We start from the raw sequence: 12,034 nt of genomic DNA, 5'->3' as shown, positions 1-12,034 counted from the left end.
TCGTTAATTATATCGTGATGAAAAGCAAGTGAAAAACTATAAATTTGTGAACCAGATCTTACAAAGATTTATATTTTTATTAAAATAATTGTTTCTCCAATAGCTCTTTGCATCCGTGACAGCTGTTTATTCGGGACAATTATATAATGTTTAATGTAAACTTTGTTGTACGAACGTACATGACTTTTAAAACGCACCTACGCATGTGAGATTTCCGCGGGGTTTTGGTGAATGTAAACAGAAAGATACGAGGACCGAAAATACTGAACACAAACAGAGAAAACGTTATTTAAATGGTATCTTTGTGCTTCTGAAGGTTATCGAAATGATAGATTTAAACATATACTTCAACTTAAATACGTCGGATATCTTTTTTAAGGATAGTTCTTGTTTAAATTCTTGTCAACAGGGTGGTAAAATTCTCATGGAATACTTCTAAATGTCATTTTTTGAAAGATTTGTAATTGTAGGTTTTAATGACAAATTCCAAACTCTCAAACCAACGAGTATGGCATTGATTGGTAATTAGTTGTAATAAAAGTCAAATATTTTTCCTTACGTTTAATCATTGAACAATAGCATTATGGACCTACATGTACCTCATTACTCCTATTCACTCTCTTGCGTATAGTTTAGTTACTTGTATCTGTATTTAAATTTAAATTGGCAATAGACACGTGATATTAGAACATTAATATTGAACTAACAGTAAAAGGTGACTTATTGGTCCATTGGGCCGGGTGTATTATATATGTAATTATATTTTGTACAAATTGATGCTGATTTTCACATGTCACTATAATAAATAATTTACTTACTTACTTACTTACTTGTGAGGTAAATATGTGGTAAACGTCAATAACACAACAACATAACAATTATCATACAAAAAAAAAGTAAAATCACAAAAAAACTGAACTTAGAGGAAAATCAATTCGGAAAGTCCATAATCACATGGCTAAATCAAATAACAAAACGCATCAAAAACGAATGGACAAGAACTGTCATAATCATGACTTGGTACAGGCATTTTCATATGTAGAAAATGGTGGATCAATCCTGGTTTTATAGGTTTTTTTTTTTTTTTTTAGAGATTATAGATTTTGCAAATTTGAATAATAAATCAAGATTATCAAAGCGTTATGTTTTTGAGAAATATTACACTATTGTTTTTTTGTTTTTTTTTTATAAATAAATCAATTAGATGGGAACCGATTCAAATACAAAAAGACAGGTAGATGACAGCGTATGGTAGAGAAAAATATACAAGTTAATGAAGAAGTTCCTGGGTTTTGATAGTCCCATCAATATGTGACAAAGTCAGCAACGTTTTCCGAGTTTTCCACCTCTACATTTTAACTCAATTTTTTCAATTAGAAATTGTAAAAATGCTGTAGAATTTAGAAAAGAAACTTACCTAAAACCGAAAACAATATATAATAAAAACTTAACAATACAATATATAATAATCAATACGGGATAAAGAATAATCAGATAATGGGCATACATAAGTGAATGATTTACTTCTAAATTCGGCGGCTGTGCACAATTACAATGCCTTTAAACATAAATCAGCAAACAGAAAACACCACAGGCCCGAATTGAATAACATAGTCACATTCAAAGAAAGTTTCAAAGGACTTAACTTTTAAGATATTTAAACAATATTATTGTTTGCAAAATGATACGAATGTTACTTTACTACTACAGGTAGAACAACATCAACATCAATATCACGTTTACATCCCTTTTGAAACTTGACTTGGAGTTTGGAATTTTTGTTAATATACTTGTTTTAATACAACCAAGATGTCATTGGAGAGAGATGAATACCGGAAGAACCGAGAATTTATCTAGCAGACAAATCCATTACTAACAATATATAACCAATTCTAAAAGTTATTTTCTTATGTCTTGAAATTCCCTTTACTTAAAGAATAATTAAACAGGCATGGAGCGCCCAGACGTCAAAATTTACTTTCTTTTCACACTTTTCATCGACGTCTAAAAAAAAAAACAAACAAAAAAACTAAAGTAATTTTTTTTTTACCAATTTCGTTGATTTTGTGGATTATCTCGAAACAGTTGTATAAATGCAACAATCCGAAACGTGTCCATCCTCTCAAACGTGTCCGATACCCCCAAACGTGTCTATCTCGCCGAAACAGGTCCTTAAAATCTTAAATCGCCCAAATGTGTCCGATTTCACATCCCCCACATTCATAATTGATTCGCGTGTCTGACGTCAGAAAATTATATACGTCACATATTAATGTCGTTCAATGTTTATACAACCAATTTTAAAATTTCACATGGGCAATGTTAGCAGACAGGGTTAAAACAATATAAAGTATGTAAGAATATTTTTGTAATTATTTTATTTTTCAAGATGAAACATGTGAAATTACATAATACAGTATTAGACACAAAGTATAAAAAGTTAATTATTACTTGTATGATCGATTAAATCATAATGGTATAATAAGATATAATAAATATTACAATTGATTTTGTTAATAAAATGCTGCTTCTAACAATTGCCACTTCTGATCCATTTTTATTTTTTGTGTAGGGGTTAAGAAACATACAGAGTATGTATTAATCCAATACTTTAAATATTCTATCCCACCATATTTTGCTCTTACATCTACGTTTGTATATACAGTATTTAAGTAACAACAAGATATTATTAACTGTTTTACTGTTGACAAAATCCTCAGACACACCTAAAATGACTTCTTTTCCACTAAAAGGGAAGAAGAAATCATAATTTCAACTCCAATCTATAATGGATAACCAAAAGTTTTGTGTTACATTACATTCGCAAAAAATGTGAAAAATATTTTCTCTAACTTCTGAACAAAATGTACACAGTTCAGTTTCTTTTAATTTACATTTATATAAAAAGGAATTACATGGTAAAATCCTATGATTCTCCTATGGACAATCTTAAATTGAAAATTTTGTAAAAACGAATTTTTGGTTATAATGAAGTGCATGGAATAAATAGCATTACAATCTTCAATCTGTAAAGTTAAATCTATTTCCCATTTGTTACGGGAAGAAAGTGATAATACTTTATTATCCTCCAGAAATAAATTATAGAAAAATTTACAAGATTTTGGTTCTTTTTTTTAACTCATCTACTAATTTATTTTCAATATTATCAAGTTTAGAACTACCTTCTATCCTACTTTTCCATCTATTTGGAATAGCACTTAAAATACAACAAAACTTTACAAAATTAGTATTGATATTACAAATGTACACTTTTTCTCAAATTCTTCAAATGAGAATAATGTATTATTATCTGACACCAGATCTTTGATAAAAAATATGCAATTTTTAATATATTAACCCTTCAAAATCATCTTGCCATCCATTTTGATGTTTGGATTTAGCCATATGGACTGGGCCAGAATATCGGTATTGTTTTCAACTTTCAACTTATTTTTCAATTTTGAAAAATTTACCAGGATATCATGCCAAAAGGGATTGACTTTTTTTGATAAATAAAGCAATCCTTCCTTACTTAAATGTAAAATGTTGTCCCCTCCCAAATTTTTGTATATAACTAAGCAGCAAAACTTTCCAAGGAGAGTAATTTTGGGGGTCTAGTAATTTATACAGCCAAGACATTTTTACGCTATAACAAAAAAAGTAAATATTAGGCATCTTAAGACTGCCATCACAGTGTTCGGACATAACCACTGTTCTTTTCACTTTATCTGGTTTTCCTTTCCATAAAAAATTGAAAAATATATTTTGAATCTCCTTCAAAACCCAATCTGGGGGGTTAGGGAGGTCAGTCAGAACTTGAACCAAAATGGGAAGTGCTAAAGTTTTAATCACAACCACCCTCCCAATATATGTTAGTTCTCTATAAGCCCAAGTATTAAGAAGTGACTTGATACAGTTTATCTTGGCTGTGAAATTACATAGAGTCTTATCCCTTTTAGCAAGCTCAAACCATATACCTAATAGTTTGAACCTCAAGATTTTTTTCTGGCAAAAGTTTTTCCATACTACCCTTTTTTGACCCAATCCATATGGCCTCAGTTTTGTCAACATTACACCCAAGTCCAGCACATTCTGAAAATTTATCAAACAAATTTAGGCATTGATTTAGAGACTTTTTGTTACCATCCAGGACAAGGGAAGAATCATCAGCATATTGACTCAATAAAAATTCCGAGTCATTATTGTTACCCTAGCAACATCAGGGTCATTTTTAATAGCTGACACAGGAGACAGAGGATCCCATTGACGAACCTCTCATTTCAATGAAAAAAATTCTGAAATAAATCCGTTGTTTAACACTGCACTAGAGGCATCACAGTGGCATGCCTTATTCCAATTTATAAATGTATGGTCAAAGCCATAAAACTGCAAAGCCTTTAGTATAAAAGACCATTCGACCGTGTCGAAAGCTTTTTCAAAATCGACTAAAAGTAAAAGTCCAGGAATGTCGTCTTCCTCCATCTTTTCCATCAGATCATAAATAAATCTAGTACATTCGCCTATATACCTACCTTTAAGAAATCATTTTTGTGTTTGACTAATTATATTTACCAGTACCTCTTTTGGTCTATTTGCTAAACTTGCTGTAACTATCTTATTGTCTACACACAAAAGTTAGATAGGTCGCCAGTTCTTTAAATAAAATTTTGACTTGCCCTCCTTTGGTATACAAGTAATGAGTCCCTGCCTTTGTGTGATAGAGAACTTTTCATATTCTAAAGCCTCATTTAAACATCTTACCAGGGGTATCTTAATATCATTCCAACAGAATTTATAAAACTCAACAGTAAATCCATCTACACCAGGTGATTTGGAGTTCTTCATAAGTTTAAGAGAAGACAAACTTTCCTGCATTGTTAAAAGTCCCTCACAGGACCCCACCTCTTCCTCATTCGGTTTTGTAATAAAAAAGGATTTTCATGTTGAAGAAATGTGACCCTGTGAGTTTCAAGTAACAATGTTTTACAACTAGTATATATTTTTTTATATAAAACTGTATTTACTCATTTCTTATAGTACTTGGATCTGTTATTTCAGTCTCGTCCTCCAAAATAAGTTTTGGAATAATTTTTTCTGTGTAATGTTTTTTTTTCTCCAATTACAAAAATAGTTACTTCCCTTCCCCCCCCCCCCTCTACTTGCCATCTTACCGTAGCTCTTGTTATTATCCCTTTTACATTTTCCCCTCAATATTTTTAATTCTAGTTCGATCCCTTCCCTTTCTTGGTATACTGATGGCAAGTTATTCTCCAAAAGTTTTTCATCTAATAATGATATCTTATATAGGAAATCTTTTTCTTTTTTATTTCCTTCTTTTTTCTGGAAAGACGAAAATGAGATTGCAGATCCGCGGACTTTCATCTTAAGCATATCCCATAAAAGCTGATAGCTTATATTAAACTGTTTATCCTCTGTATCCTAAATATCCATAGATGGATCAGACTCATATTCTTCAATGAAAGTTTTGATGTCTCCTTTTACTTTCTCAAAAAAATTCAGTTTCCCTCAAAAGACTGTTATTAAATTTCCATGTACCCTTCCCTTTTATCTGACTAGAAAACCTTAAAATAATCAATACAGGAGAATGATCCGATCTATAACTTATCCCTATATCTGATGAAACTACAAATGATTCTATATCTGAGGTTATCATGAAGTAGTCCAAAAGACATTGTTTGTGATTTTGACCCCGCCATGAGTACCTATTATCAAAAGGGTGCTGCTGGCGCCATATATCTAATGAATCTACTTCATGCATTACCTCACGAATCTTGGCTTTTGACTGGAGGTTATTTTCACTTCTATAATGTTATATGTCCATGTCATAGTTTTGAACAACATTCCTATCTCCCGCTACTACGATTGACGAATTGCTGTACTGGGATATTTTGTGTTTTATGTTCTAAAAAAAGACTGGGTCATCATTATTCGGTCCATATATAGCTGCCAAAGTTATATAGTAGTCCTGATTGGTGGTATCTAGTATAATAAAATTAGCCATCAGGTCTATAGTTTCCTCATGAATCTTGAATTCAAAAGTATTTTTGAAAAGAATAGCTACCCCTCTACTTTTACTAGAGTAAGAACTAAATTTCCCAACATATCCCCATTCATGAAGCCATTGTTTTTCTTTTTCTGATGTGTTATGGGTGTCTACTAATATAGTTATATCATATAAGTCCTTATATTTTGTAAATATATCAATTCTTTTAACTGTTTCTGATAAACCCCTGCAGTTTACGCTACATAATAGTCGACATAATATAATAAAGTGGTTAAAAATGAGTAGCATAAATAATATAAATATCTACAAGCACAATATATCAAAGCAGCATTAACAAAACATACACATATGCGTCTTTAATACGTAAAAGTTGTTTCACAATGTTTCAATTTTTTGTTCTTCAATTTGCACATTTGAAATTTTAAATTTGTGTATCGTTTGTATAAAGGAGAAGACAAACAAATAAAGATGAATTTAATAATAATAAACATCATAAATGGAAAAACTAAAGAAAAAAGTAAGTAACGAAAAAGAAACAACACAGAATATTTAACAACACATAAACATCATAAACTTGTATTCACACAATGTAAACAAAACACATATAAATATATATACACACATGCGCCCCAAGAACATACATCTATATATACATGTATATACAACTCGTCTAAACATCAACCCAACAATGTTAGATCTGTAAATTTGCTTTCGAAAATTTTTGGTTCTTCCCTCGCCGGGATTCGAACCCATGCTACTGTGATATCGTGACACCAAATCGCCTGCACTGCAGCCGTCCCGCTAGACCACACGACCAACTGGGCTCTCAAAAAAAGAGCTTTCGCTGGCCGTGTGTTACCTTTCCTCGTCAGTTTTAATCTAGCGGCGTACTACAGTACATGATATATGAGGCATGAAGATGTTATTGTTACAGATCAAATAATTATCTATAGTAAAGGATCCTACAAATTAATGTAATATACAGTCACAGAAAATAATTATATTTATAAGTACGTTTGAGTCAGTGACGACTCTACAACAGATGCATCCATCGGATCGCCATCAATGATGGTGATACATGGCTGTGTACAATAATGTATATACAACTCGTCTAAACATCAACCCAACAATGTTAGATCTGTAAATTTGCTTTCGCAAATTTTTGGTTCTTCCCTCGCCGGGATTCGAACCCATGCTACTGTGATATCGTGACATCAAATCGCCTGCACTGCAGCCGTCCCGCTAGACCACACGACCACCTGGGCTCTACAAAAATAGAGCTTTCGCTGGCCGTGTGTTACCTTTCCTCGTCAGTTTTAATCTAGCGGCGTACTACAGTACATGATATATGAGGCATGAAGATGTTATTGTTACATATCAGCTAAATTATCTATAGTAAAGGATCCTACAAATTAATGTAATATACTGTCACAGAAAATAATTATATTTATAAGTACGTCTTAGTCAGTGATAATTCTACAACAGATGTATCCATCGGATCGCCATCAATGATGGTGATACATGGCTGTGTACATAATGTATATACAACCCAACAATGTTAGATCTGTAAATTTGCTTTCTCAAATTTTTGGTTCTTCACTCGCCGGGATTCATATATATATACCAATATTGCTGACCCAATCTTAGCTGTATATGCAACTCTCCAATTTTAGTGTTATTTCTCGAGAATAAAAAACTGGCACTATAACATTGATTGTCTTTTAATGAAATACTTTCAAGTTTGAAAAGGATAGCGGGAAGCATAATTTTCCTGCCTGAATTTTTAAGCAACACAGATTTACTACATTTACATGAACATGTACATTCTCTGTATTTTGCATAACTATTGTAAGAACAGTGCCAATTTTTAAGTATGAACATACCCAGATTTCACGAATCTGTATATAGAAGTAAATTTGTTATTAATTACAAGGATTTGTATAGTAAGACCTTCTTATTATACAAATCCTTGTTAATTACAATGTAATCGTGCTTGTGTACTGGTTATTTTGCTCACTATTTGAAAAAGAAAAAAGAATTCTGTGAGAGGCTGACAATTTCAAATAAAATGCATGCTGGTATGTTTATGCATACATATAAGGCTTATCTCTAACTGGATCATAATTCCATGTAATCAGACTACATTTAGTTTTATCAAAGTATCTAAACGGACAAAGAAAATTCGTTTTTACGTTGAGATGATTCCGTGTATAGTGATTAAGATTTTACTTATATTTTATAGAATACGGAATATTGGGTGCACTTTTGCATATCAATATAGTGCCATTTAAGTTTTTGAGTTAATAATCACAGTAAAACCCGATTAATTCTTACCAATAATTAAATAAAGTAAGTAAGAATCCACAAATAGTTCATTCCACTACGCGATTGAATAATTTTGACGTTTCTGGTTCAACGTATTTTCTTATTCATAATAGAAATATATCAAAATGACATATAATAGAACAATATCAAACTGACGGGATCTTTTAAAGTACAGAGTCACGTTATAAGAACCAAAGAAACACAAAAAGTCGCATATACAAAACACACCTTACAAAAAATGAAAGATAATACAAACACATTGACGAGATGTTTAAGTACCGAGCCACGTTAAATGGATATTACATAAAACAATCCAACAGTAAAAGTAATATTAATAATAGAACAAAGACAAATGAAAGAACAATATAACACGTCGTTAAGATGATAAACAACATCAGTACGCAGAATCTATACATCAAGACCATCATGTATTATTTGTGAAGTTGATACGGAATATTTATCAACAAGGTCTTGGTACCTTCCGATGAACTTTTTAAGAAAAAGGAAGAGACGTTCTTTGCATACCCCTGGTACATCAACTTTCTGTTCAGACACTGATGACGTTTTACAAAGTCTGATTAGGAGCTGCAAGCTCTTGAATATCGAAAAAGTTGGGAAATATATATCCCATATGCAGGTGAAGTTGGTATATTGCTACTAAGGTGGGGGAAATTTATAATTTCAAAATTAAAATCGTCTCGTTTGTCATAGATTCTAGTACTGAGATGACTGTGTAAGTTAAATTCGAGATATAAGTCTAACAACAAGGCGAAGGAAGCCGTCTCTGTTGTTTCTTTGATTTCTAGTTCTGGGGATATATTAATGGAACCCTATCAGAAAAGTTCGGATTGTTTATGGAAAGGACATGATCAATATATCTGAAAGAGAAATTAAATAATCTGGCTTCTTTGATCCTCTTGTTTTTGACAAGTGTCTGAAGGAACTCCGATTCATATGAAAATAAGAAGAGGTCGGCAAGAAGAGGTGCAAAGTTTGGTCCCATAGGAATGACAACATTTTCACGTCTCAAAACTTTTAGCGCCAATATGTCCCCAATAAAATGAATGACATTTACGGCATTTCAATGACGGGGGAAAGATAGAAGATGTCGGGTTTTGATTGAATTCTAAACAAAATATCGTAGCCGCTATCCAAGAAAATCTGGAGGAACTTGAGATGTAGTGATCCGTGTAGAAAAATGTCCAATCTACGATAAACTATGCACAGTGAATTCTGGTTTTAAATATACAGACACCTGATAACATAAGGAATGAACAATAAAAAGTTAGTTTTGCTAACAGCGGTTTTATTAATCTTTTTATCACCGATTTAAATTTTTATTGATCTGCTATTTTAATTCATCTTGCGCGTTTTCTTAGTGTTTCACTTTTATGGTCATTTATAGCATTCCATAATTAACTGTTGTCTGTTGATTGCTGTCCAGTAGCAAGTGTTTCATGAATATTTAGAACAAAGGTGAAATATATAGCGATTAACTAGTTTTGTACATTTTAGTTCATTGCTTTCTAAGCGAATTATTTTGTTCTTATACACTCAGGCTAGGCTTAATAACCTTTAAGGATATTGCAAGACCGGTTTATTGCAGGAGTGATGTCTGGGCATTAAAAATAGGAGACGTTTTGGCTTTATATGATACGTTTGATTGGATTTGAAACTATATGGCTTTTACAAAAAATGGACACGATTTGGCGTTTATAAATAAAAAAACACGTAAGAGGAACACTTTTTGACGCCCATGGGCAACAAGGCATGTTTTGCACATTCGTCACAACACGACCGATTCCGTATCTGACTACGAACAAGCACAGTAATGCAGCGGGATTAAACGTGTGTTGAAAGATCTCAACCCTCTCTAATAACTCAAGCCAATGCAGAATTTATTTGTTCCAAGGATTAAAGCGATACAATATTGTATTTCCAAATTTAAATATGTTTTGGTTTAACAATTCTGAAAACTTATTTATCGTCTCCTCGAACGAATCATGATGGTATTAAGTCGTTTTAACTTTGAAAATTTCGAAAAACTAAGGATTTTCTTATCCCAGGAATGGATTACCTTAGCCGTATTTGACACAACGTTTTGCAATTTTAGGTCCTGAATGCTCTTCAACTTTGTACGTGTTTGGCAGTATAATAATTTTGACCTGATCGTCACTGATGAGTCGAAATTATAATCCTGGTACTTTTGATAACTATTTGCAGTTGCATTCATCTTCTAAAAGACAAATAAACCAGAAAAAAATCTTGTACAACAATAAAAATTTTCAACACAAGTGATAAACTAATTAGGCAAAAAGAAAACCCTGTAAAAATTCATTTAGTTCCTGCATGTACAGGCAAAGTTTTAAGAGAATCAAAAAGATTTAAATGGACAAATGTATCCGGAAATGAGACTTCACTAAAAGTTTTATCAGTGAAACTTAAAGTTTATAAATGGCTCGTTAACATTTAAATCTCGTTGTTTTGTTTCTGTCTTTATCCAATAAATATACAATATTAGGTATATGTCAGGAAAATATAAACTTTTTGTATGAGACTGAAACACTAGGGAAGGACGAGGTTTTACCGAGCTATTTCCCAGTTTTGCTCCTAGTACAAAAAGTTTTATATTTTTATGAAGTTGACCTAATATTGTTTTTATACTGCAACTTTTAATAATACATTGATAGGTTTTTATATTGAACACAAATGTCAAGCTTATTTTAATCCCTTAATGGAACCCTGATTATGAAGCAAATGTTCCATGATGAAATTGACATCATATAAAATATAGAGATGTTACTATATTTAAGAATTGAATGCTCTTTTTTGTAAATTTATTGGGGTGTAAAAGCGTTGACCGAAGTACATTTTGTATAAAGTTACAAAAAAAAGCATTCAATACTTATAATTACATTTTTACCTATAGGATCATGAAAACACGCCTTGTATCATTTACCTGTGCACTTTATTGTGGGACCTCGTGTCATCATGAATGAAAAGTTGTATTGTGTAATGCAATTGATTAAGGAATATCACGAGATTGGTAGTTAGCCAATCAGAATAACGTATTATAATGAAACATACATCTAATGTAATTATTAAGAAATAAACACAACTAGTTGAAGTTTAAATATCACTGTAAAGGACTTTCACTTGCATTCTATGATATCCCCGATTACAATTGTGATTGCTAAAGGTTAATTTGCTTACTGAATAAATACACATGTGATCAAGATTTCACGAAATCATGAAAAATCCTTAAAAATATTCGATTAATAATATTATTGTGTTTAGCTTTTCGTATTAAAACAGCTTACTGCAAAGGTCATACATCATGTTATTTAAAAATACATCTCGAAATCCCCAGTTTTACATTGTTCATGCAATGGATTTTGATTAATAACATAATAATTCTAGTCTTTGATTAATTCCTGATGTTTATGCAGAGGAGAATATGATATTGAGAGGGGAATAGTATGGAAGTTTTGTTCAATGCCTTTGGGAAAGTCTCACCAAATTGAAAGTCGATTTTGCTGCCAATATTCACAAACATGAGAATACAAACAAATATCGTTTGGTTTTCTTTCGGTTTAGTTTTGGTTTTGGTTTCATGTGAATTTCTAATTTCCTTTATCAAAAAATACAAAAATTGTAAATTATTTTCAAATGGCACATATAATT

This window comes from Mytilus galloprovincialis, chromosome 3, assembly GCF_965363235.1.
Source record: "Mytilus galloprovincialis chromosome 3, xbMytGall1.hap1.1, whole genome shotgun sequence".
In the NCBI taxonomy this organism is placed as follows: domain Eukaryota; kingdom Metazoa; phylum Mollusca; class Bivalvia; order Mytilida; family Mytilidae; genus Mytilus; species Mytilus galloprovincialis.
The sequence above is the reverse complement of the archived record's forward strand: the minus strand, read 5'-3'. Positions refer to the sequence as shown.